Genomic DNA, 7,923 nt, shown 5'->3' on the forward strand with positions numbered 1-7,923 from the left:
GTATACTTTTTCCTGAGAGGTCTGTCTGATACTGTAGCGCAGAGAACAATGTCCTTATTACATGCATGCATGCATCACCACCACAACCACATCCTCATTTAATTTCCATCTTCACTTTCCCTACTTTGAATGACTGATCTTCCTGTCATGGTCATACTAGTCATCATTGCCCAGGCCCCCATACAATTGAATGAATCCTATACAGATCAGTAATCCACATTTGGTCTAGAAAAGCCATATAGGCCTACCCTACATGTCTCAGATCAGAATATAATTTACATGTCCACACTTCCTCTCAAGCTAGTGTATGTGTGCATTGTGCAATAGATTTTCCTTTCCAAGTGGCTTGCGAAAGTATTCACCCCCCTTGGCATTTTTCCTATTTTGTTGCCTTACAACCTGGAATTAAAATGGATTTTTTTGGGGGGGGTGTATCATTTGATTTACACAACATGCCTACCACTTTGAAGATGCAAAATATATTTTATTGTGAAACAAACAAGAAATAAGACAAAAAAACAGAAAACCTGAGCGTGCATAACTATTCCCCCCCCAAAGTCAATACTTTGTAGAGCCACCTTTTGCAGCAATTACAGCTGCAAGTCTCTTGGGGTATGTCTCTACAAGCTTGGCACATCTAGCCACTGGGATTTCTGCCCATTCTTCAAGAAAAAACTGGGTTTGCGCCAGACATAGCGTTTTCCTTGATGTCCAAAAAGCTCAATTTTAGTCTCATCTGACCAGAGTACCTTCTTCCATATGTTTGGGGAGTCTCCCACAGGGCTTTTGGCGAACACCAAACGTGTTTGCTTATTTTCTTCTTTAAGCGATGGCTTTTTTCTGCCCACTCTTCCGTAAAGCCCAGCTCTGTGGAGTGTATGGCTTAAAGTGGTCCTATGGACAGATACTCCAATCTCCGCTGTGGAGCTTTGCAGCTTCTTCAGGGTTATCTTTGGTCTCTTTGTTGCCTCTCTGATTAATGCCCTCCTTGCCTGGTCTGTGAGTTTTGGTGGGCGGCCCTCTCTTGGCAGGTTTGTTGTGGTGCCATATTCTTTCCATTTTTTAATAATGGATTTAATTGTGCTCCGTGGGATGTTCAAAGTTTCTGATATTTTTTTATAACCCAACCTTGATCTGTACTTCTCCATAACTTTGTCCCTGACCTGTTTGGAGAGCTCCTTGGTCTTCATGGTGCCGCTTGCTTAGTGGTGCCCCTTGCTTAGTGGTGTTGCAGACTCTGGGGCCTTTCAGAACAGGTGTATACAGTATATACTGAGATCATGTGACAGATCATGTGACACTTAGATTGCACACAGGTGGACTATATTTAACTAATTATGTGACTTCTGAAGGTAATTGGTTGCACCAGATCTTATTTAGGGGCTTTATAGCAAAGGGGGTGAATACATATGCACGCATCACTTTTCCTTTATTTATTTTTTTGAATTTTTTGAAACAAGTTAATTTTTTCATTTCACTTCACCAATTTGGACTATTTTGTGTATGTCCATTACATGAAATCCAAATAAAAATCCATTTAAATTACAGGTTGTAATGCAACAAAATAGGAAAAACGCCAAGGGGGATGAATACTTTTGCAAGGCACTGTACTGTATGTGGTGGTGGAAAATCTACCCAATTATGATACTTGAGTAAAAGTATAGATAGATACCTTAATAGAAAGTTACTCAAGTAAAAGTTAAAGTCACCCAGTAAAATACTACTTGAGTAAAAGTCTAAAAGTATTTGGTTCTAAATATACCTAAGTATCAAAATAAATGTAATTGCTAACATTTATTTAAGTATCACAAATACAAGTTTTAATCATTTCACATTTCTTATATTAAGCAAAGCAGACGGCACCATTTTCTTGTTTTTAAAATGTACAGATAGCCAGGGGCACACTCCAACACTCAGACATAATTTACAAATGATGCATTTGTGTTGAGTGAGTCTGCCACATCAGAGACAGTAGGGATGACCATGTGCTCTCTTGATAAGTGTGTGAATTGGACCATTTTCCTGTCCTGCTAAGCATTCAAAATGTAACGAGTACTTTTGGGTGTCAGGGAAAAAATACATTATTTTCTTTAGGAATGTAGTGAAGTAAAAGTAAAAGTTGCCAAAAAAATTAATAGTAAAGTATAGATATCCCCAAAAACTACTTAAATAGTACTTTAAAGTATTTGTCCTTAAGTACTTTACACCACTGACTGTATGTGGTAACACATTTGTCAAATTAATGAAACAAAGTGTAAGCCTAAGGTAATATTTCAAGACCATGTACAACACAGGCAATGATCAAGAGTTTTTGTCACCTGGGGTGACACTTTAACTTTACACAATTAACTAAACATTTTGTTTGACTAGCTACTGTACATAACCAATTAGGTGACTGTTGGCATTTTGAGTTAACACTCCTTGAATCATTAAATTAGCACCAGTGTCTTCCCATATACAGTGCATTCGGAAAGTATTCAGACCCCTTCTCGTTTTCTACATTTTGTTACGTTATAGCCTTATTCTAAAATGGACTAAATAAAACAATTCCTCATAAATCTACACACAATACCCCATAATGATAAAGCGAAAACAGGTTTTTAGAAATGTTTGCTAATTTACTCAAAACAAAAAACTGAAATATCACATTTACAAAAATATTCAGATCCTTTGCTAAAAGAATCGAAATTGAGCTCAGGTGCATCCTGTTTCCATTGATTATCCTTGAGATGTTTCTACAACTTGATTGGAGTCCACCTATGGTAAATTCCATTGATTGGACATGATTCGGAAAGGCACATACCTGTCTATATAAGGTCCCACAGTTGACAATGCATGTCAGAGAAAAAAACCAAGCCATGAGGTCGAAGGAATTGTCCGTAGAGCTGCGAGATTGTGTCGAGGCACAGATCTGGGGAAGGTTACCAAAAAATGTCTGCAGCATTGAAGGTCCCCAAGAACACAGTGGCCTCCATCATTCTTAAATGGAAGAAGTTTGAAACCACCAAGACTCTTCATAGAGCTTGCCACCCGGCCAAACTGAGCAATCGGAGGAGAAGAGCCTTCGTCAGGGAGGTGAACAGGAACCCGATGGTCACTCTGACAGAGCTCCAGAGTTCCTCTGTGGAGATGGAAGAACCTTCCAGAAGGACAACAATCTCTGCAGCACTCCACCAATCAGGCCTTTATGATTTAAGATTCTCTAGTCTGATGAAACCAAGATTGAACTCTTTGGCCTGAATGCCAAGCATCACTTCTGGAGGAAACCTGGCTCCATCCCTACGGTGAAGCATGGTGGTGGCAGCATCATGCTGTGGGGATGTTTTTCAGTGGCAGGGACTGGGAGACTAGTCAGGTTGAGGGAAAGATGAACGGAGCAATGTAGAGAGATCCTTGATGAAAACCTGCTCCAGAGCGCTCAGGACCTCAGACTGTGGCGAATGTTCACCTTCCAACAGGACAACGAACATAAGCACACAGCCAAGACAAGGAGTGGCTTCGGGACAAGTCTCTGAATGTCCTTGAGCAGCCCAGCCAGAGCCCAGACTTGAACCCTATCTAACATCTCTGGAGAGACCTGAAAATAGCTGTGCAGCAACTCGCCCCATCCAACCTGACAGAGCTTGAGAGGATCTGCAGAGAAGAATGGGAGAAACTCCCCAAATACAGGTGTGCCAAGCTTGTAGCATCATACTCAAGAAGACTCGAGGCTGTAATCGCTGCCAAAGGTGCTTCAACAAAGTACTGAGTAAAGGGTCTGAATACTTATGTAAATGTGATATTTCAGTTTTTAACATTTCTAAAAACCTATTTTTGCTTTGTCATTATGGGGTATTGTGTGTAGATTGATGAGGGAAAAAAACAATTTAACCAATTTTAGAATAAGGCTGTAACGTAACAAAATGTGGAAAAAGTCAAAGGGTCTGAATACTTTCCCAATGCACTATATTACTCTTCCTTTTTTTTTTTTTATGTATACATATTTTTTAAACGTAATGTAATATTATCTTATGTTGTTCTTGTCTATAACTGTTCTGTACTCAGTCATGTATTTTTAAGTTTTATGTGAACCCCAGGAAGAGTAGCTGCTGCATGTGCAATAGCTAATAAACTACAGTGAGCTCCAAATGAATTGGGACAGTCACAATTTTGTTGTTCTTTTGGCTCTGTACTGCAGCACTTTGGATTTGAAGGTTAAACTATGAGTGCAGACTGTCAGCTTTAATTTGAGGGTATTTTCATCCGTATCGGGTGAACTGTTTAGAAATTACAACACTTTCTGTACATTGTCCTCCCATTTTAGGGGACCAAAAGTATTGGGACAAATGTACTACAGTATATGTTTATTAGAGTAATCAAAAGTTTACTATTCCTAGCACACAATGATTACATCAAGATTGTGACTCTACAAACTTGTTGGATGCATTTGCAGTTTATTTTGGTTGTGTTTAAGTTTCAAGATTTTGTGCCCAAAAGAAATGAATGGTAAATAATGTATTGTGTCCTTTTGGAGTCACTTTTATTGTAAATAAGAATATAATATGTTTCTAAACACTTCTACATTAATGTGAATGCTACCATGATTACGGATTGTCCTGAATGAATTTTGAATAATGATGAGTGAGGAAGTTACAGATACACAAACATCATACCGCCAAGACATGCTAACCTCTCAGCATTACAATAACAGGTTAGGTTAGCATTTTCATATTTATTTATTTTTTTTTGGGGGGGTTGATATTTATGCCTCTGTAACTTTCTCACTCATTATTATTCACGATTAATTCAGGATTATCCGTAATCATGGTAGCATCCACATTGTTTGTAAGTGACACACGAGCAGCCTCTCGACGATTTGTCAGCTTATACCACAGTTACACCTCCAAAACTGCCTGGTTAACACTGGTTAACGCTCAACCTGATTGAATCCAGGCCTAAACTAAATTTAACTAAATTATTAGTAATGAATTAATAAGTAATGATTTGATTGGGCCTTCTTTTTTGCTAGCCAATATCATACAGAAATGATGGCATTCACCTTTAATGATTGTAAAAATTAAAAAAAAGATTAGTAAATCAGATTAGGGTAAATGAGGTTAAATCAGATTAGGGTAAATGGGAGTGACAAGCCATAATATGGATCATATCAGTAGGGGAAAGTGGGGTAAATTGAGCCAAAGGGGTAAATTAAGACAAAGGGGTAAATTGAGACACCCTTCCTATTGGGCACAGACGTCAGTTCAACGTCTAGTTTTGATTTACATTTTGTTGAGTTGTCAACTAACAAGAATTCAACGTGAAATCAACAAAAAAGATCACCATGTCATTGGATTTAGATTACATTTTGGGTTAAAAAAATGATGACATTCCCTTACGTTGACGACTTTATGCAAATCTAATCAGTTTTCCACGTTGATTCAATGTCATCACATAGATTTTGGGGGTTGAAATGATGTGGATACAACATTGATTCAACTAGTTTTTGCCCAGTGGGGTTGTTTCTAGGAAATCATACACAACATTCATAATTTGACCAAATATTTAGGAAGAGTCATCATTACATGGAGTCTGTGAAGGAAGAAACCACATGGAAAAAGTGGTAAGCATGTTAGGTTGAAAAAAACAGATTTTAATTAAGTCTAATTCATCTATTGTGTTGGAGTTTTCATGATGCTTGTATCTAAACCAAATTAGATCATTGTAAGATTGTTATATACATCAGTTGGGGTCTCTGTAAGCTTCAATATGAGGTCCTAAACCTATATGAGGTCCTAAACCTAGCATGAAAGTGCATCCTTGTAGCTGTGTGGGCTAATGTAGTCAAAATGCTTGCCTTGGGGTAAATTTAGCCAATGGTTAAGCCAATGGCAAATTGAGCAAATGAAAGTGTTTTCTTCCCAGGCATAATGAAATACATTATTGCTGAGATATGAGGCCTGGCCTATGTTAAAAAAAAATAATTAAAGTACAAAGTGCTTGTAGGTGTTAAACCTGTGTTAAAAAATGATTAAAATGATTAAAAGACCAAAAACAGTGATTGTGATTGTGTTTAATTGTGTTTGGAAAATAAAGATAGACATTCAGTACAGTACAATATTTCATTCAGTACAGACATTTGCAGGTGGCTTAACTTACCCTTTCCTGTTGTGCCAATAGACCACCTTTTTTTGGACAAGCTATGTTTTCAAAACTGTAATATTTACATGAATTCTGATTATTTCCAGAGATACACAACATCCTGAAATATATGTATATATCTTTGTTAGAAAGAATTCTACATTTCCCTTGGAGTGATTCTGAATGTAAAAAAATTGCTCAATGTACCCTACTCTCCCCTACAGTTTTGACTAAGTTGAATTATTTCAGTCCCTTTTGAAGTGAAACACTAGCAAGCATCTCTCTCTCTCTCTCTCTCTCTCTCTCTCTCTCTCTCTCTCTCTCTCTCTCTCTCTCTCTCTCTCTCTCTCTCTCTCTCTCTCTCTCTCTCTCTCTCTCTCTCTCTCTCTCTTCTCTCTCTCTCTCTCTCTCTCTTCTCTCTCTCTCTCTCTCTCTCTCTCTCTCTCTCTCTCTCTCTCTCTCTCTCTCTCTCTCTCTCTCTCTCTCTACTTCCCTCCCTCTCCTCTTCCTCCCCGCTTCTCACCTACACAAAAAGATGAAACAACAGTTTAGCCAGAGGAGTTGATACACAGTATGGCTGAGTCCGTAAAAGCACTTTGTAGATATGTTCTATCCTGGAGCATAGGTTAATTATTATTACCTACAGGAATTTTAACAGTGCCTTTAGTAGGTAGATTATATCCATTGCTGGACTCAGATAACCACACTGTGGTTGGAGTTTACAAACGGCACTCTTGACCTGTGAACTAGAAAGACAGGGCTTAGAGAGTGAGAGCAGAAATATCAATTTGTATAGCAGACCCTCATGCCAAATTGAGTCAAAAGCTTTATTGAAATCAACAAAGCATGAGAAGACTTTGCCTTTGTTTTGTTTTGTTTGTTTGTTTGTCAATTAGGGTGTGCAGGGTGAATACGTGGTCTGTCGTACGATAATTTGGTAAAAAGCCAATTTGACATTTGCTCAGTACATTGTTTTCACTGAGGAAATGAACTAGTCTGCTGTTAATGATAATGCAGAGGATTTTCCCAAGGTTGCTGTTGACGCATATCCCACAGTAGTTATTGGGGTCAAATTTGTCTCCACTTTTGTGGATTGGGGTGATCAGTCCTTGGTTCCAAATATTGGGGAAGATGCCAGAGCTAAGGATGATGTTAAAGAGTTTAAGTATAGCTAATTGAAATTTGTGGTCTGTATATTTTATCATTTCATTAAGGATACCATCAACACCACAGGACTTTTTGGGTTGGAGGGTTTGTATTTTGTCCTGTAGTTCATTCAATGTAATTGGAGAATCCAGTGGGTTCTGGTAGTCTTTAATAGTTGATCCTAAGATTTGCATTTGATCACGTATATATTTTTTGCTGTTTGTTCTCTGTTATAGGGCCAAAAAGATTGGAGAAGTGGTTTACCCATACATCTCCGTTTTGGATAAATAGCTCTTCGTGTTGTTGTTTGTTTAGTGTTTTCCAATTTTCCCAGAAGTGGTTAGAGTCTATGGATTCTTCAATTACATTGAGCTGATTTCTGACATGCTGTTCCTTCTTTTTCCGTAGTGTATTTCTGTATTGTTTTAGTGATTCACCATAGTGAAGGCGTAGGCTCAGGTTTTCTGGGTCTCTATGTTTTTGGTTGGATAGGTTTCTCAATTTCTTTCTTAGGTTTTTGCATTCTTCATCAAACCATTTATCACTGTATTACTTTTCTTTGGTTTTCTGTTAGAGATTTTAAGATTTGATAGGGAAGCTGAGAGGTCAAATATACTGTTTAGGTTTTCTACTGCCAAGTTTACACCTTCACTATTACAG

Source organism: Coregonus clupeaformis, chromosome 5, assembly GCF_020615455.1.
Source record: "Coregonus clupeaformis isolate EN_2021a chromosome 5, ASM2061545v1, whole genome shotgun sequence".
Taxonomy (NCBI): domain Eukaryota; kingdom Metazoa; phylum Chordata; class Actinopteri; order Salmoniformes; family Salmonidae; genus Coregonus; species Coregonus clupeaformis.